Source organism: Pseudochaenichthys georgianus, chromosome 5 (assembly GCF_902827115.2).
Source record: "Pseudochaenichthys georgianus chromosome 5, fPseGeo1.2, whole genome shotgun sequence".
Lineage (NCBI taxonomy): Eukaryota > Metazoa > Chordata > Actinopteri > Perciformes > Channichthyidae > Pseudochaenichthys > Pseudochaenichthys georgianus.
Window position 1 is genome coordinate 32,762,516 of NC_047507.1, and position 21,007 is coordinate 32,783,522.

Below are 21,007 nucleotides of genomic sequence, written 5' to 3' on the forward strand. Positions count from 1 at the left end.
TGTAAATTGTATATTATTCCAGATTCAGGGATGAAACTAATTTTCCTTTGGATATAATCAATAAATCAAACAATATAAAAAATATATATATAAAATACAATTGCCTTACCCTTTTCCTTAACCCGATGGAGTATAAGGATATTTTCTCGATATGTAGACGTCTCCTTAAATCACCTTTTAAATGTACTTATAACATGGCACCCCATATGTTACTTATCAAAAATATTCAGGACACTCTCTGGTCTTGATAGAGATGCAAGTCACTCACCTTAGAGCACTGTCTTATGAGATACTTAACTGAAAATGAGAAATCCGATTTTTGGAAAACCTCAAAACTCTTGTGAAAACCATAGGTGAAAACACATTTACTCATCTCATCTATTTTTTGGGGCGTTTTAGATTTGGTTTACAAAAGTAGTGAAATAATATGAATTACACTATAGGCCTATATAGATTAAATGAAATGTTATTCATGTGTAAAATAGTTCCATCCCTCTGCTTTCACCACAGAAAAGTTACATCAGGACTGATTCATGACTTCATATTCCATACCAAGGTTCATGTGATGTGTACAAATACAAATTGAGCATTATAACTTTTTTTTTTTTCAACCAACAATTTATGTTAACATAAGAAACTGTAAAATCTCAATATTTACAATAACAGAACTTTTTCAACCAACTATTGATTATAAATGTAAAGACAGGGGGAGCAGTGTCATGGTCTTTGTCTGTCTTCCAAGACAGGGGGTCTGGCTGCTGTGTAGGTGATGGTGCATGGGCTGCTGGTGGCTGTGTCGGAGGGAGGTAGGTGTGATTGTCCCAGGTTGATGCTGGTGGCCGTGTGGGAGGTACGTCTGCTAGGCGAGACTTCTTTGCTGGCTGGGTTGATCGTGATGGCTGTGGTAGAGGCCTTTGTACCGAGGTGTATCTTAATCTTGTGGCAGATGGAGGCCACTGTAGTGATGATGGTCCTCTGGTCCTTGGTGGTGATGGCTCTGGTGAAGGCCCTTGAGCCATGGTAGATCTTGACCTGGGGGCAAGAACCACCAAGAACTCAGATGGTGGTTCTTGCTGCTAGGCCCAGGCAGCTGTGAAATCTGAAAAGAAATATAGGACAATAATTACTACTAAGTTTGTTAAAATAAAGTTCAAGTGGAATGTTTCTCAAGCACAAATAACAATGCACAACGAAAAAAAAAATTATCTCTCTCTCTGGAGGAGGAGCGTGTGAGAGATAGAAAGAGAGACATTGTTAGTATTTGGTGCTAGCTCGGAGCTAACGGAGATTAGAAGCTGTTTCAACAATAAGGAGAGGGAGAGCTCTCTCCTGTGGGACTGAGAGAGATAACGTCAGCTCAGGGAGGTTTGGTCATCATTTCCATCTATGCAATATTAGTTATAGGTCAGTACAAAATAAACACAATTTGAAAGGGGAGTGATTAGTAAAATATGCAAAAATAAAAGGAAGAATGCAGACTAGGTAAGATAAAGATAGGAGAGAGGAGTTGATCAAATATGTGTTATTGCTTGTGAGCATATTCTAATGGGTTTTTGATGATTGAAATATATAGTACCCCCCCTAGAGGATGTGAGGTCATCACAAATAAAACAGGTTCACATGGATAGGATACTAGATAAGTGTGCACACTCATTATATACATGTAACCAGGGTGTCAGGTGTGTGAAAACTGGACCAGTATTCCAGGTTCTTAAAGGATGGGTAATAAATGAAGTCGAACACCAGAGTGAATGAAGTGAATACTGAGATTTTATAAAGATAACATTATATATATTGGCACAGGAATAAACAACATTCTTCCAAATAATTCCAACTGTTTTAAAGCGCTTGACACTTGGGTGCACCCCAAATAAAAATAAAAATAAACCCCCAAAAGAAAATTGTCCTTTGTTCAGTTCCTGTAAATTCTTCTCAAAATCCTACCACTGGTAGCGGAAAGATGAGGTGTTCAGGTTATCAATGGTAGCTCGCCACCCCCCTCGTCAGGGAGAAAATCCAGAGTCCACAATCCAGAAAATCCGGAATCTCTTTATCCAAGGGTATCATAAAAACCCAGCCTGTGTAATATAACACGGCTTAAAACATTGCAAATGTATCTTCAACACATGTGCATCAAATATCATAACTGTGCAGTGCTAAATTATCAATGCAAATATACAACACATTTAGATAGCATAATATGGAAAACTGTTGCATTGTAAAATAAAAGATTCATTCTAAATGCACTACTAAAAACACACTGACTTCAATAACCATGAAATCATGAAATGTAGTTCAAGATAAGCATTTACAGTTTAAACATTATTGCTCAAAACATTGTAGTAAACGAAATAAATGTCTAGTGCTTGTTAGCACTGTATAGTAATACACAATATATATAGCTACTGTAACTCTATCAACCATAACTCTTTGCTAAATGTAACTGCACTCTCAAAAGACCTAGGTGGCTAACACACCACGATGCCGCAGCATGCAGGCAGCAACTAGCATGTAGCATGTAGCGTGTTGCTTCACTCACCGAGGAAAACAAAATAGCAATCAAAACTCCCGCTTTCCAAAGCAGCTCCAACCTCCAACAACAGCCCCAGAGATTGGTCCACCGCCGTCCCGGTAAAACTATTAATTTGCGCTGTTTTGTGCATATAATGCTCACACGTGTCTCTGTTCTTCCAGCTTGACGCTGCTCCCTCACACACACACGTCTTCAACGTGCTCTCACTAACCTGAGTGAGGAGGCGGGACTTGGCGGATTTTTGTCCAACAGCAATCAATGAGCTTAGTTCTTAAAAGTTGACCATTGAACTAAAATATACTATAAAATAACTAGATAAATAATTATTAACAAACAAAATACAAGAACCTTGTAACCTTGGTTTATCCAGTGGGTTACATACACTACACATTTTTCTTGGATTTGTTAACACTATAGTCCCTAATATATTTGTAGAAAGGCAGGAAATGGAATTAAATTGAGAAAATGTTTCATTGCCCCCTGTTTTGTGTCCCCCCCACTTCTCAAACCAAAGTTACACCCACACAATGCAAGTACACTATTACTGTAATATTTACATTTACCTATCTTCAAATGGATCCTTGTTGCTGTATTCTTCTTCTTCAGGAGAGTAGAAGCCTCCAGGTTCTGATGCTCCATCTCCACTGCTGCTAGTGTTACAAGTCCGCTGTGCAGAGCTGGTAATCAGCTAATAAGCCTGTTGATCCAACCCAGTCTCACAAAAAAACGTGTAATAACTACGTTGGTCCACAACTAGGACGTAGTAGTTCTACGAAAACGCCTCTGAAATCGTAAGATGCCTACGTTTTTTTTCACCATTCATTCCAATGGCTGGCTTCTATGTCACGTGATCTTCAAATTTCTCTCTGCAGAAAAAGAAACATGGCCGACCTCCGTTTTATACTCGGTGTAAAATGCCTATTTTAAGGTTAGTTAGGTCATTAAAATGCGTTTTGATGTCATTTCATGCGAGAAATATGAGTTGTTATTTAAGATTATGTGTGCAGTGGGTGTACATGATCTTTAGTTTGCTAGTTATTACCAAGATTACTTCAGGAAATTGTGTCCATTCAACGTTTGCATTGTTACGAAGGTGGTTGCTAGGGACGATGCTATCAGTGTATGCTCTGAGTCTGAAATTGTAATATTATAACGTCTTTGCCCTCATTTATTTATATTGCTGTTAGCGCACAACTCGAACGTAGCAGTTTAACAAAAATGCCTCAGGAAATTGTGTACATTTGACGTATTTTAAGTGTGGCCCGAGCGAGACCTTACGTGTATTGTTAGTGTTAGCATCTGGTGCTAGCTAGCTACGCTAACAGATAACGGATAAGGAGCTGTACATCCATGTTCGTAATGCGCAGGTATTTGTTGTGTACTTAATGGCAACGCTACAGGCCTGGCATTTCCTGTGAACCCGGAAGTCATAATAGTGTAATATTCCACAATAGGAGTCGAAAACAGGCCTCAAGTTCTTAGGTTTAATAGCTACTTTGGTAGCATACAGGTTCAGAGGTCACAGGTTACAGGTCGCAGGTTTAACGTCACACAACAGGGTCAACGTCACACACTCTCCAGCCCTCCCCCCTCTGCTCCCCCCCAACCACAGGCCCGCACATCTATGCGGCCAGCATTACTGTGCAGCTCTGTGATTGGCAGAGAGACAGGCATGCTACAATACCGGTTTCAGCCTGTTTTAGGAAGTTCTTTAAATAGGCAGAAAGTCTCAGAAGCGATATTAGCAGTTCAATTGGAAAGTCGTCATATACATTCTGATTTGCACAATGAATCCACTGGAAGAAAATGACGCCATATTTCTTGCTGATGTGCTCTTGGATGACTGTGTGGTAAGTTTATTTTAAAGGTATCGCCGAAATTTGAACGCTAGAGTGAAGAGCTAACGTTAGCATTGGTTAGCACGTGTGAAACACTGATAACATTAGCTTCGTTCGACATTCTTCCATAATGTTTCGTACTCTTTAGCATGGCCTATAATGTAAGCACAGTTCTATATATTTTTTGACCGAAGGTAGTGTAGCGACCCGGGCCGTTTATGCTGCAGAGCCACTATAGAGAGGCGAAGTCCCTCCCTTTCCGGGAGCCTCCATGGGACCCCGGAAGCGTAAAATTATACATTGAAGTCAATGGAGAGAGAAAGGTTATCTTTTGATCCCGTTTGAATTGTGCCACGAATGACACATATGATGTTTGTCAATTTAGAAGAATATTTTGCAAGTCAAACATTTTTAAATGTGTCGTAAAACTGTGAAGTTACACATTTTTTTGTGTGAAACCGCTGAGTGAACTACAGGTCTCTGGTCTCGCACAATACGCGTCACCATCACAAAGACGGCCGTCACGTTAGCAAATTTCACCTGTTTCTTTCAGAATGAGAATAAAAGTATAAAACGAGGTGAACATCACTACAAGTCTGGACACGTTGAGAGCTGTACATACACGAAAGGGGAGTTAGTCGGTTCTGTAAGAGCAGCGGGACCGGCTTTGCAATATGTTGGTGAGTAATATGAGTGCAATGTGTAACGTTAATGTCAGCTAGCTAACATTAGCTAACAAGGTACACTAACGTGTTTTGTTTCAGGAACTAGTTTTCTCCTTAAGAACTTCGTGGTCTCTGTGTATGCTGTGGATAACATTAGTGTTCACAAGAACAAGGTACACTCCCGTGTTTTGTTTTAGTTGCTCTTCAGATTGAAGCGGCCAGTTTTATATCGACTATACTGTATGTGTGATCTCCTTTTAAATCTCGTTGTGTCATTTGAGTTTATTTGCTGTGTGTAGATTCAAGGATTTTGGTGACATGAACATGACCATCGCGAAGGCAGTCCAGTTACCATCCTTCTGTCTCCGTGAGGAGGGTGGGTCATATATCACCCACACTGGCACCTGGTCCAAGGGCAGCTGCACATCACAGACCGGAGTCTCTGCTACTTTGTTGTGTGGACCAGAAGGAGGCGATCATCATCCTCATCCCCAAAGACCCTGCATGGCATGGAAATCTCCTCCTCCTGGAACAATTCTACACCCAGCATATGCTCCCTGTGTTGGCCAGTAGAGAGTAGGACATTTAAATAAACATACTTTTAACACCCTCAGACTCTGCGTTGTGTTTTGTATGTGTGATGGGGTGTTATGCCAACCCAGTCTCACGGCATTTCGTGTTCACCAACACGATTTTTAATCTATTGATTCGTGTTCACCATCACGATTTGCCCCTTTTTTTCGTGTTGCACAGCACGATTTTAAAAGCAATGTATTTCTACTGGTAACGTGTTTCGTGCCTGCAGGCTGCAGCACGTCTTTTTCTCCGGTCGGGTCGTGGAAGACCGGACGCTGTGTGGTTCATAAAAACATGTTCTTATTCAATATCAAGCCACAATTATTGCTTTTATTTTAAATCGTATAATTTCGGACTTTTGTTGTAGTCTGTGAGGAAAATAAATGGGGCTCAGAGCCTCAGGATACTGATATCTGTATTTTTAAAATATTTTTTTCCTTCTAATTTGTTATTATTTTCAAACTAACGCACTGTTATTTACTCACCAATAACACACAATTATCCTTGCTTTTATTTATTGGTTTAATTCCATAATCTCGGGCTTTTTTGGCGTCCGTCAGGAACTGAATTTCAAAATAAATATAACCGGAAACAGACGTAGGCATTTCGAGCGATTACCCAAGATCCTCAGCTATGGTTTTAAGCTCGCTGATTGGATGTGTTAGCCGCAATGCATTCTGGGAGTTGGTGTTTATATTATATGAAATCCGGAAAACATTTTAAAAGTATAAAATAATACTTAATTCCGAGTGCTCTTGTTTTTCTCTTTAAAAGTCATCACATAACGGCATTGTAATACACGGTTCGGCTGCATTACATATTACAGATCTGCCGTAGTTCTTTATTTAGAGAGCCCTGATGAGAAGACCTTTGGAAAAACTGGAAGAAATGGCGCCGAAACTGAATACTTGACGTGGATCATAAATATATCAACAATTAAACAACATCTTCAATTTCTCTTCACACAATACGTCTCCTTGCAGTATCAACACTAATTCGGCTGACTTTTACATTTGATCTAATTCATAGATAGGTTATATTTACACCATAACGGTGCACAGCTGATAGAAAAGGACTGTAGTTTTCAAAGATATTACTGATTTTCTTTGAATGTAAGAATGTAAATACTGAGTCTGAAATAGTATAGCAATATGCTGTAAAATGATGTGCAAGCATGCATACAACTATACATCTTCAGATGTTGTACATACACACTAATAATACAAAGTTATTATGGCTGTGTGCACCTTGTGTGCACCTCCTAGTGGTTAAAGCACGTTATTGAATTATTGTTTTTATGTGTTATATTTGATTACAAAAATATTAAGAGTACATGCTTTCATAGGGGGAAAGTATAAATATAGAAATATAGAATATAAAAAATCAAGAAGATACTTTAGTGATCTCTACAATAAAACAGTTTATTGCAGGATGTACACCATAGACTGTATATATAAAGATGTACACAGATATTAATAGGAGGAGGTGCAAAACAGAAAAACGGATTAACCTTTATTTAAAGAGCCTGTGACAGCATCCCAACAACTGTTGTGCATTGAAATATTGGGCTACTAGTAATCTCGAACCGTCAGTTTAAAAAAGAAAAAGCGATACCGTTCCGTTAAATATCAATAATTTCGAACATCGCGGGGAAATTCCTTCGACTCATTTAGAAGTTTTGGGGGAAGCCGGAAGTGACGTCAATGCGGGAACGCTTCGAGAGCCAAACACGGACAAAGTGTGTTGTCATGCGTAGAAATGGTGAATTACTGAGATTAGGCACGTTAATAACGTTTTAATGAAGTTGACTACAGTATATTCATATTTGTCAGTGCTTTCATGTCAATTCGGCGACATAAACATAAATGATCGTGGTGAAGATGATGATTACATTAGGATTAAAAATCGGGAGTGAGAGCTGCTGAATTTCCTCCCGTCGGATGTGATATAAAAACAAATCGATTATTTTTGTGGTTGTAAACTCAAGTGGATGAAACTACATTTATTGGTGCTTTCATGTCAATTCGGCGAACATATGATACATTAAATGATGAGTGAGGATGATGATTAAAAATCGTTTGTTTGAGCCGGTCTGCATTTCCTGATGAGAAAACAAACCGATGCTTTTTGTAGTTGTAGTACACCAACAACATGGATTAAACGTGTGTTTTCTTTACCACAATGTTGGGGAAATTAATGGATAAAATGCACGGATTATTATTATTATTCCCACTCCGATCGGGACACTAGGTCCACCGTTTCCCCGCAGCGAGGCTCCCCCCGTTGACAATTTATGTGGGCTGGGTGCAGTGGCGGACTGGCCATCGGGACGAATCCCGATGGGCCGGTACCGAAGTGGGCCGGTCGGATAAGTAACTAGCACATCCCCCATAGGCGGCGCGTGAGGCTCAGGTTTGAGAAGGCTAAATAACTTCTTTTACCTGACGCTGCCCGCCTCCGGCGTCTATAGAAAAGAGATCCACTCAGTGTGCGGAGTTTAAATCTCTCAAGTCATATTACAGGATAAAGAAAATACAGTTTAAACTGCCGTATGCAGAGAAGACGCCGACGTGTCGCACTTATCATTCATATTACATCATCAATCAGATCATCGATCATATAATATCATAATATATCATATATTTCCTTATCTGAGTCAGCTTCTCCAGCCTCATCTGGCCGTGCAACACTCACAGTGTCACAGACTGTATGCAGAAGTATTATTTAACACATTATGTTGACGAAACACTCGAGACAAATGTAATTAAAGTCAGATCCACTCGTGTCTTAGACGTGAACGCGCTCTCAGCTGGAGAGAGAAACCCTGGCTTGATTTACCGAGTTGATAACCAGCGTCGTAGGACCGCTTAGCGAGATCTCGTTTGTTAGTTTGTTGTTGTTACTTTGTTTGTTACTCAAACATATCCAGGGTCTGTTGAACTGGCTTCGTAGTACAGGGCAGAGGTGGCTAGCAGCGCTAATGTCAAAGACACAGACATTATACATTATATTTGTATTTTACCAGGATGCAGTGACACAAATATTTACATATTTACATTTACTATCTACAGCACCCCCCTGACATCCCCCACTCCCCCCGTTGACAATTTACTAGCGGTACCGAAGTGGGCCGGTCGAGAGTCCCGGGATGATTTTTAGTCCCAGTCCCACTGGCTACATGACCATATGATCGCCCATATTGACGCACCTCATTCCTAAACTTCTAACAGATACAACATAAACCGATCCTTCAGCCTCATATGAGCTCTCAGACACGTTCAACATTAACCTGTCATCGCTGTCTGAGCTTGCTGCTGTGTGCGCCGTCGTGCGTTTACATCTGACTGTATATATATAAAGGTTTACATGCAGATGCTGGGATCCTGGACGGTGCAGCTGGAGCGCTGTGCCCGCAATGACATCACCCATCATTTGGCGGGACTTGAAGAATCCGCGAGAAGATCCAAAAAATTGTCAACATTGAAGGGCAGATTAATGGTTATCAAAGTACAAATATCCAAAATCAGTTCAGTAACGGTTTTCAAGGGGACAATATGTACTCAAATTGATGGGTTTGGATGATGGGGGAAAACCGTGTCACAGGCTCTTTAAACATTAAATATTAAATATTAAGCCTGACAAAGTAATTAACGTCTAATATATTGCTTTCCTGCAATGTTAACTATGTTGAGCACTTATTTTAACTGATATTATACACATTAATTATACTCTTATGTATGTAGATAGAATAAGAAATGTGCAGAATATGACAGTTTAATGGTGGAGGTACACACATATTGATAGATGTCTTGTAATGCACTGTTGAGGAACTTGTGACCCAAGTTTTTCATTCATTGCATAACTACACCGTAGTTGTGTATGATATGTCAATAAACCTTTGAAAATCTTGAAAGGGATGTGCAAAATAGCCATAATATACAGTCTTTAATTAACTATTAGTAGAGAATAACGAGTAATGAATATACTTTATTACTTGTTTCCATTCATGTCAATTGCAGATACATGTTTAGTCTTCTCAAGCACCAACTACAGTATCAATCAATCAATCAATCAATCAATCAATCAATCAATCAATCAATCAATCAATCAATCAATCAATGTTTATTTATATAGCCCAATATCACAAATGTTACATTTGTCTCAGTGGTCTTCACAGTGTGTACAGAATATCAGTATGACAATACGACACCCTCTGTCCTTAGACCCTCACATCGTACAAGGAAAAACTTCCAAAGAAAACCCAGTTTAAAGGGAAAAATGGGAGAAACCTCAGGGAGAGCAACAGAGGAGGGATCCCTCTCCCAGGACGGACAGACGTGCAATAGATGCCGTGTGTAAATTGAAAAGATAATACATTTGCAACATAGGTAGTCCAAATGTTTGGAAATGCATGTGTGTATAATAGGAAGATGAATCCACGAGGATATCCATCCAGGACCTATGATCCAGGACCACAGCCACGACTCAAGATCCAGCGCTCGCGATCCAGGACACAGGACCGCAGGATCATCCATGACTCCGGATCCCAGCGTATATAGACACCAAAAAGAAAGACATTTGGGGAAGCTGGGTTAATCGGAACATGAGTGTACACGGGTATAGACAGAGAGAAGGAAGAAGTAAGATGTCCCCCGACAAACTAAGCCTATATCAGCAAAACTAGGGGCTGAATCTAATCAGCCCTAACTATAAGCTTTATCAAAAAGGAAGGTCTTAAGCGCACTCTTAAAAACGGATAGGGTGTCCAAATATCCAAATAGTATCAAATATCTCTCCTGATTTTTGGCACTTGACAATCACCTTACCTGAATTTTACTCAGGTGTAACTAAAGTCTGATTTAAGGGTTGTTTATATTTCACATAATTAATCAGAATCTGCAAAGTAACTCAAATAAATGCAGTGGAGTAAAAATACCAGGTTAACCTCTGAATTGTAGTGGAGTAGAATTACAAAGTAGCAATGAGCTGTCATGTGGGTATACGGCATTAATATAATGCTGCGCATTATGGATACAAGTGATTTTCATCCATTTATTAATTATATGTTTTACATTTGATAACACCAATGTGTTTAATGATGGCAACTTTTAATTGTGGGGAAAACGAAAACGTTCAGTAGAGACGTCCCATAGAACATTTTGCGAAACACAATAGCCAGCATGTGTAGTTCTGGAGGGGTGTTCGATTCCAGTTTTGGATAGTCTGGCGTGGTTTCGTTCCATTTCACACAGCTGTTTGACGCTCTGCGTAACCTTACGGGAACTGTAGTCCTAAACGATAGCTGGGGATTATGGGTAGTGTAGTGTCTTCGGCCATCCTAAACTCAGAAATGTTGACAATCGCAATGATGCTCGAAATGTCCCTTATAGGCCTACGTCTGTTTCCGGTTATTTTTATTTTGAAATTCAGTTCCTGACGGACACCAAAAAAGCCCGAGATTATGGAATTAAACCAATAAATAAAAGCAAGGATAATGTGTGTTATTTTGAAAAGAATAACAAATTAGAAGGAAAAAAAGATTGAAAAAATACAGATTTCAGTATCCTGAGGCTCTGAGCCCCATTTATTTTCCTCACAGACGGCAACAAAAGTCCGAAATTATACGATTTAAAATAAAAGCAATAACTGTGGCTTGATATTGAGTAAGAACATGTTTTTATGAACCACACAGCTTCCGGTCTTCCACGACCCGACCGGAGAAAAAGACGTGCTGCAGCCTGCAGGCACGAAACACGTTACCAGTAGAAATACATTGCTTTTAAAATCGTGCTGTGCAACACGAAAAAAAGGGGCAAATCGTGATGGTGAACACGAATCAATAGATTAAAAATCGTGTTGGTGAACACGAAATGCCGTGAGACTGGGTTGGTTATGCAGAGGGGAGGAAAACAGGACACAGCAGATTGGGAATGTGGTGGAGACGCTGAGCAGTTATTTAATTGTTGCATGTAATTATTATTATACTGCGTGCTTCTTAGTTATTCCATCTTTTGCTGTAACATGGATCTGTATGTAACTCTACATTTACTTGTTATCTACCACACTTCCTTCTACATCATACACCATCATTATACATGATGGTGTATATAGGATATATATATTTGTATACATATCTGTAAATTGTATAATTTTATTTAAACGTCTTTTTGATCTCTCTGTCTATAAACACAAATTGAGTAAGATTGACAATAAAGTTGACTTTGAAAAATATATATATTCTTTATGAAAATAGTTGACTGTTGGCGAAATGAATCCAATTTAAATGTTGGATTGAACTACAACTACGCCTTTAAATCTCTACGGACTGTTTTTCAGTGGGATGGCAAGTTCCTATCTTTAAACATTTATTAGTTTTTTCTCAGAACAGATTTGATTTTCTGAAGTTAATTTAACTTTGGCGACCATGTAAGGTCATTATTAAAAGGTACAATCAATTTGTTTAGGGTTGACTAAAATAATGAAAAACATTTCATTTGGATAATTTCATGACAGAATAAGAAACTCAATAATGCTCTACTCACCTGTTCCCTTTTTATAAAGTGAAACAGTTGAAACGATAGATTTTAGTAAACTTAAAAACAACCTTCTCCAAAAGCTATCAAGGAATATACCGAATACTTATTTTAGAACTTTATTACATATTATTTGTATATAGTTTGAATGATCCATAATTGACAGAAGCTTGTGTTTACACTGACCTGTTACTCATATATTAATGTCTTTGTAACTTCAGTAAACCACTACCTCACTCATTTCTTTCATTCATCACGGTTCAGTGAACTAAGTGACACATGAACCAGTTTAATCATTATAATACAGCCTGTCCTCCTACAAAAAACGACCATATAGGTCGATTGTTCAGCAGCTAAATACGACCCAGAGACACGTTTTAAAATGTAGCCCCTCTAGTGGTCGTGTAAGAAACAACATGCTCCTGTCGATTGCAAACGCTCCGGAGGGTCGTTTATTCACAAATAACCCTCTCTGGAAAATCCTAAATTGTGGAATAGTTTGGCCATTAAAATGCTTTTTTATTAGATTTCTAGCGAGAAGTGTATATTGTACTTTTATAATCCACGTCCAGTGGATGTGTAGGATCTACAGTTTGATAGATATACGAAGATGATTTGAGGTCTCGCCAGGAGAACGTGTACTGTATATGGGGCAACTTCCATGTAAAGTTAGCGTGGGTGAAAACAGTATATCCGGTCTCGAAGTTTTCATAATAAAACCGGAAGTATTCCCCACACTGTCAAATGATTACGCAGTGATATCTCCATTACTCATCCACTAAAAAACATCAGTTTATCCTTGTTAATTACACAATATTGATTGGTTTAAATTGTGTACAATGCTTTTGTGTTTTTAACCTTCGATTCGGAGAAACAAATTGTTTTTTCGGAGTTTAGACACTACAGAGTTTCCGAAGACACTACACTACCCAGAATCCCCAGCTATCGTTTGGGACTACAACATCCGCCTTGCTTTACAAACCCCGTGATTAGCCCTCAAGCTCTGCGATTGGATATTGGAGTGGCAGTGCGACAAGGTTACGCTGAGCATCAAAGCTCTTTGAAATGGAATGGAACCAAGCCAGACTATCCAAAACTGGACTTGGACGGGTCCAGCCCGGCCCTCCCCCCCAGAATTACACTTGCTGGCTATTGTGTGTTTCGTAACATGTTCTATGGCACGTCTCTACTGGGAAATGTAGTTTTAAAAGACGTTTTCGTATTTCCCACAATTAGAAGTTGCCAGTATTAAACTGTATACATCCCTGGAGGTTTAGGGGACATGAAACACATTGGTGTTATCAAATTTAAAACATATAATTAATACATGGGTGAAAATTGCTTGTGTCCATAATGGGCAGCATTAATACCACATGACAGCTGGTCTTATGTCTGTGACCCCTCCTGTTGTTAATTGATAAGCCTGAAACATGCTCTTGTCAAGGTTCAGATGCACATTTAGCAAATATGGCAGTAGCCATCGATCATCTTAAGATAAGATACTTTATTGATCCCAAGTTGGGAAATGTTTTTGTTACAGCAGCATGTACTACTTTGTTCTACTCCACTACAATTCAGAGGTTAACCTGGTATTTTTACTCTACTACATTTATTGTTGTTACTTTGCAGATTCTGATTAATGATGTGAAATATAAACAACCCTTAAATCAGACTTTAGTTACACCTGAGTAAAATTCAGCCTTATCAGTTTGTCTGTTTTGCACATCCTCCTGTTAATATCTTTGGAAGTCCTGCACTAAACTGTTTTATTGTAGAGATCACTACAGTATCTTCTAGATATTTTCCATTCTATATTTCTATCATTGACCCCTATTTTGTATGTAGGCTACTCTTAATATTTAAATGTTTTCATCAATAACTAAATAAATATAACTTATTCAACAACTACATTCAATAACGTGCTTTAACCACTAGGAGGTGCGGTTTAGACCAGTGGTCTAGTTAATAAAACATAATAATATCGTACATAATATGACTATTCACTTTATTGTGAGTTTAAAACAGAACGGTAAAGGAAAATACAGTTTCAGTCTCTCGATGTGAAGCTTATGCATTGTACCATGAACCTGTATAGACCTGTAACAGTCAACTGCATGAGGAGTTGGAAAGGTAGTTCAGAAAATCAGTAATATCTTTAAAAACTACAAAAAAGTCCCTTTCTATCGGCTGTGCACCGTTATGGTGTAAATACAGACTATCTACTAATTGGATCAAATATAAAAGTCAGCCGAATTAGTGTTGATACTGCAAGGAGACGTATTGTGTGAAAAGATGTTGTTTAATTGTTGATATATTTATGGTCCACGTCACGTATTCAGTTTTGGCGGCATCTCTTCCAGTTTGTCAAAAGGTCTTCTGATCAGGGCTCTATAAATACATATCTAATATTTAATGCAGCCGAACCGTGTATTGCAATGCCGTTATGTGATGACTTTCAAAGAGAAAAGCAAGAACACTCGGAATAAAGTATTATTATTATTTTTTTTAATGTTTTCCGATTTCATATCACATAAACACCATATCCCGACGTGCATTGCGGCGTGATTTTAGCCAATCAAAACCTCTGAAAAAAGAAATGTGTCTCTCAGAATCGAAAGAGAAAAACCTATGGGAAAAACACAAAAGCATTGTACACAATTTAAACCAATTAATGTCGTATAATTAACTAGGATAAACTGATGTTTTTTTAGTGGATGAGTAGTGCAGATATCACTGTTAAATCATTTGATCATTGGTTTTATTATGAAAACGGCGAGACCGGAAATACTGTTTTCAACCCGTAACTTTACATGGAAGCTTGCCGCATATACACGTTCTCCTGACGAAATCTCAAATCATCTTCGTAATATCTATCAAACTATAGATCCTACATATCGACTGGACGTGGATTCTAAAAGTACAATATATACTTCTCGCTAGAAATCTAATCATAAAGCGTTTTAATGGCCAAACTATCCTACAATTTAGGATTTTACAGAGAGGGTTATTTGTGAATAAACAACCCTCTGTAACGTTTGCATTCAACGGGAGCACTCGAGGCCGACAATTTTCAAACGTAATTATAGGTCGTATTAAGCGCTTAAACAATCGACCCATTTGGTCGTATGAGTTGGAGGACTTGTTGTTATAATAACGTAGGATTGCAACTCTTTGAAACTGTAGGTGGCTCTTAAAAGAGCCGTTGTGTTTGGGTGTGCTGGTCTCGGGTCAGTCTAAGCCCTCTCTCCGCGGATGCAGCGCGCCAGCTGGATGTCCTTGGGCATGATGGTGACCCTCTTTGCTTGGTTCATCTTACTGGGGGGCAGCTACATGGATGTCAGTGCAGTCCACAGTCATTGTGCAGTTGAAGGCAGAATGAATTTATTATTGACTCCGAATGAAGCACAACTTCATGTCATACAATACATTGACTTTATTTGTAAGTGTGTAAAAAAATAAAGCATTGATTAGCAAGCAGGACCTGCAGGAACAGAGCACGGTGATGGATGGAGCTGAGAAGAGAGAAGAATAAAGAAAACAGTTCAACTTTATTATCGGATATTAAAAATTCAATTTCAAAACAAGTTGCCGCTCCTACAGTTTTCTAGTGTGTAAAGATGAGTCCACATGACCTATGCAAAATATCACACTCAATACATGTGTGTCTCTGGGGGGTGCATTGTGCCTTTGATGTATATAAATAATATACCATAAACAAATACTATTACGTACAGTGGAAATCAGGTTGCCAGAGCAGGTCAGTGTGCATGTTCCTCAGGGTCTCAGCAGTTACAGGTGAGGGAAAGGAAATAAAAGAAAAAAAGGTCAGTAACAACACTTTAAAGTAACAACACTTTGAATAATTATCTCTTCTAATAATTTTCTCTCAGTAATCACTCAACTACTGTCTTTCCAACAAACAGATTGACTCACCCTTACTGTCATCACAATGAAACACGTCCAGAAGAATCTGTCATGCAAAGCTCCCTGCCTGCCTTCGACTCTCCCTGACTGCTTCCATAGCACCCGGTGGATGGCGCAGTAGGCTACTCTTCAAATGTTTCACGAAATACTTACCATCATGACTACTCTTACTCTTACTTCATGTAATAAAATAATAACTTCATGGTAAGGCTACTAAAAATGACAAGGCTAAGTAATGTAATGCTAACTAACGTGCTCGCTACTCGTCGCTACTAGCTAGGTAGCTAACTTGACTATATGTTCCATGCACAACATGTATATTACCTGATATGTCTGATCCAGCGACTCCTGGTCCTTTCATCAGACGGGAATCGATAGAACGAGCAAGTGGTATGATCACTTATGTGATTACAACCTGGTACAAAGCACACAGGCATCTTGTAAAAGTGAATTTATTTTTAGGGAATAAATCAGTTATGAGATCTTCTTCTTCGCTTTAATTACGAGTCGCAACCACTTGGAGCATTATCGCCTGTGACATCACTTACGCGACCCAGAATGGGATTTGGGATTTGTAGTCTTTGTAGTCGCGTATTTTATTTCAACAGTTTTACGACAAAATGTGACTTTTTTGACATGGAACTTATTGTTTAAGATTGACAAACATCATATATGTAGTTCGTGGCACAATTCAAACGGGATCAAAAGATACGTTTTCTCTCTCCATTGAATTCAATGTAAATTGTTCGCTTCCAGGGTCCCATGGGCCGGAAGTAGATGGGCGTGACTTCGCCTCTCTATTTCAAGTATACTACGTCATAGAGTGGCGCAGAATGCTGGGCATTTAACATGCATTTAAACAGTCCTTCGGCGCCACTCGATGGCGTAGTATACTTGAAATAGTTGCTCTGCAGCAGGTTTACTCAATATTGAGAAACGGCCACGGTATAGGGTGCTGTGTGTGTCACTCAAGCATCCCCCGTCTATCTGCCAATCACAGAGCTGCACAGTAATGCTGGCCGGTGTGGTAGTTGGGGGAGCAGAGGGGGGAGGGCTGGAGAGTGAATGACGTTGACCCTACTGGTGTGTGAGTGAGGGAGTGGAGTACTGTGTGATGTAGAACCTGTGACCGATGAACCTATATATGTATGCTATCAAAGGAGTTATTAAAACTAATAAGTTGAGCCCTGTTTCCGACTCCTATTGTGGAACGTTACAGTATGATGCAATGATAGTGACGTTTTATCAGATTATCATAATGTGTAGGTGGTGATTGACATTTTAAGGAAATATGTTCTGTGTCCTGATAATGATTTAAAGGAGGATCAAAGTAAACCAACAGCAGGAGGGTCGCAAACAAGGACAATGGTGTGGCTTGAAGAGGACCATGACGGTCAACCAATGCCAAAAAGGAGGCGAACTGGAGAGAAACGGAAGCGGAGTTCGGCCACTGGTTTGTGTTTTTGATTTGTTTGTTGTTTACATCAATTAATTGTAGATCAATACATTCACATATTCTTCAAGGAAGTTATTAAATGCATCATCACAATTTTGCAGGTGCTTCAAGAAGTGTAGATCTTGTATGTACTCTGTCTACTAGTGGTCAAGAGAGCGAGACTGGGACCATCCAAAGCTTAGGTATGTTTTTCCTACACTTAATGATGATTGTTTCCCCACTTATCATGTAGTGGTTAGCTAGATTGACCCTTGCTTTATATATGTACTTTTTCTACTTCATTTTTAAGACTCCCTCATACAAGAGGTACAAGAACTTCTAGGACTTCCGAGTGAAGAACCTCTCTCCTCACAGTGGAAGAAACGACAAGCATCCTCCTTGGAAAAGTGGACGTTGTTAAGGCCTTTTATGGTTAATCAGATGTTATCTTCTGAGAAACCTAAAGAGGGGGTTTGCCAACGCTGTCGACAAAAGGTTGCAGTCGTCACTTGTCAAGATTGTTTGCCAAGACCTCTTTCCTGCACTGCCTGTGATGTTGCCATACACCAATCGAGTGTACTCCACAACAGATCTTCTATGGTAGAAGGGTTCTTAAGGCCACTGTCACCATCCACTCGCATCACGGAAGATGAGGGAGGAAAGTTCTCATATCATGAAAGAGGTACTTTTTAAACTACAAATCACACACAACTTTTATATGATATAGATTATATTATATGATATACTACAATTAGTAAATTAGGTTCAAAAAAACTTCCTGGGGGAAGATGTATCTGATCAAAAGACGCTAATAATAAATGACCTATGAATCTAATTGACTATTTCAATTGTTTTTTCCTAGAATGCTTCATACCTATAATGCATCCCTGCTGCGATTGTGCTACTGGGCAAACAAGTGTTTCCGCAGGAAAGGAAATCATTTTGATTGGAATTAATGGTAAGAACATTTCAAGACTTTTCTATTTGTTTTTTTTGCTGTTATGTATTCCGCTTTTGAGCCAGGGATTCAAATGCATTTTAGCTCTTTGTCACACTTAATTTAAACTATCACCAATTAAATCAAAGAAATGTATGAAACAAAAAATGTTTGTAGTTGATACTGTATCATAGTAATGATTTGTCTCTTTACATTTCAGGGCGATACAATCTGTTCCTTCCACAAATAAACTGCACCTGTGGAAAGACGTGGTCGATAGGCATGGGTGATCTGGTTGAAAGTGGCTATTGGCCAGCCACTGTCAATTTTGAGACCGTGTACGCAGTGGATTTGTTCACTACCTACGAAGATCTCAAGATCACTGCCCCTGGAATGTCACGGCAAGCTTTTGTCAGCATGCTCGAACATCGTACAAAGCTCTTCGGTCGGGTGAGTACAAGATGGAAGTAACTGTACAATTTAAATTGTAGTTGCGTAAGTTCAAAATATATTTGTATGATTTTAATAAAAAAAAAAAAATCCTTTCTATTTGCTTTTAGAGTGGTAAGATATGTGGCGACACACTGCAGAAGTCCTTTCTGGAATGGACCTATGCCAAATTTGAGGTCGAAAGGCTGTCTCAGGTGCAGCATTTTCAGTGCCCTTCATGCACACCCTCTATGTTGGCTGTCGCAGTCGATGGGAACCGTAAACTCTACCGCTTTAAGAGCCAACCAGGGTGTGTAGAATTTTCTCGATTTGAAATTTTAGAGTGCCTTTTATGGTACTTTTGTACAATAATAAAACATTTCTTCTTTAAGACCTTGTGGATTTTTCGACGGAGTGTTTTTAGCCAAGGATGCTGAAGTGTCATCCTTTGTCGATTACATCCATGGGACAACAAGACACGTAAAGTTATTTTACATTCTCCATATTTTAAGACATGCATTTGTAAGTGTAATGAACACTTGTAGCATGCTTCTCGCCTTTGTTGTGTATTAATATGATGTCCCCATTGTGTAGGCAATGTCTTCAGCATACTTCCAGTCTCCTGTCTATATGTCTCTATATTCTTTCATCTGTTTTAGAATCCTGCAAAAGGAAGATGTGGTTCCGGTCAGTGGTCGGCTGCCCGAGAGACTGCCAACAAGTCTGCCAGCAAACTAGATGAGGAAGGCGTGGAGGTTGCTGTCTGTCGTCATGGATTCTTGCTTAAGGGATTGAATATGTTCCGTGGAGAAATGTTTGCATATCCTTTATATCTGCAGAAACCGCTTTCTTCACAGAATGTACAGTTTTTTTGCTCTGATGTGGTCTGCAAATACTGGCCATATCTGCAGAGGGTTGCGAGCCACTGTCCAGAGCTGCAAAACCTTTTGAACATGCGTCAATTTCTGTCCATCATGCATGCCAAAGCACATTCATGGTTGTGTGAGGTAAATACAATAATTGGCAGAAGACAACATTACTCATTTTCTTAATTTTTCTGTTATCCAAATGGTAACAGTCGTCTAAATGTGTTTACAGTTGCGATGGGGAGGACGGAATAAAAAAGGAGCAGGGAATACAATAGGGGAGGAGGTTGAACAGGTGAACAGCTTCCTCTCTCGAAGCAGCCATATGTTCGAAGTACATGTCAAAAGCTGGTAAGTATTTTTCATGGAAACTCAATTATTGTATTTTTGGTTTCCTGGCCTAACATAAATTCTGTCTTCAGTTCGCACGGATATGCTTACAATCCAAGCAAGTGGCTGGAACAAGCGAAAGGCAGCAAACATTGGCTAAAAGATACATGAAGGTACTGACTACACAAATATGTTAATTTAAAACTATTTTTTTTTTTAATGTTGGTCAACATTTTGTTACTTTGATATTTGTTTTGACAGACGGTGCAAAGGATTACAGATGCAACAGAGGATCTGGAGAAACTCACCGCTGAATTGTCACTACAGGACGACCAAGTACAGCAGTGGGTATCTGATGTTCAGCAGTGGACTACAGGTACTGTGAAAAAATAATTTCTTGCACAATAAAAAAAAGCATATTTTTCTCTATTCTGTTGTAGGCTATATGGCCGTGAAAGGGTTTAATTAGAGTTGTATGTGAAATAATTGTTATACTTCTCTTCACAAGGAACACCCATTCAAAATGACCTGCAGAAGACCATTGAAGGACTGTATCTGAGCATCAAGCAGCGAAAATATCAGCTGTATCGCCAGTCTGGTGAGAATTGATTGCCTTATGCCTCCTAAGGCAAACCAGCCCCTCCTCTTCTATCAGGGGTACCTCTATGCTAGTAAAATCCATCATTGGAAGGAGGTCTCCAGAGAATAGGATGAATGACTGATCTACAGCAATGGGAATATTGTTTATTTTATTGTCATATAAAAAAGAAATGTCCAGTGACTATAGTGAATTTGTATAGTCCCATTGATGTTATAAACAATGGAGTTGCTGCTTAAAAACAACTAAGGTATAGATTAATTGGGGTCATCCGTTACCACTTCTATGCAAATGCAAATGCATTGAGGAACGAATCTCCAATCATTTCTCAGCCGGCTGGACC

The 21,007-nt window shown here is 39.1% G+C and overlaps 1 long non-coding RNA gene across 1 annotated transcript; it reads right to left on the bottom strand.

Moving 5' to 3' along the window:
* Positions 1-626: 626 nt before the first annotated feature.
* Positions 627-2,724, bottom strand: LOC117446637 (uncharacterized). Its single transcript, XR_004552167.2, has 3 exons — positions 2,540-2,724; positions 1,945-2,078; positions 627-1,099 (listed from the first exon to the last, which is right to left on the bottom strand). It is a non-coding gene; the product is annotated as an uncharacterized lncRNA (long non-coding RNA).
* Between the last annotated feature and the right edge of the window lie 18,283 nt (positions 2,725-21,007).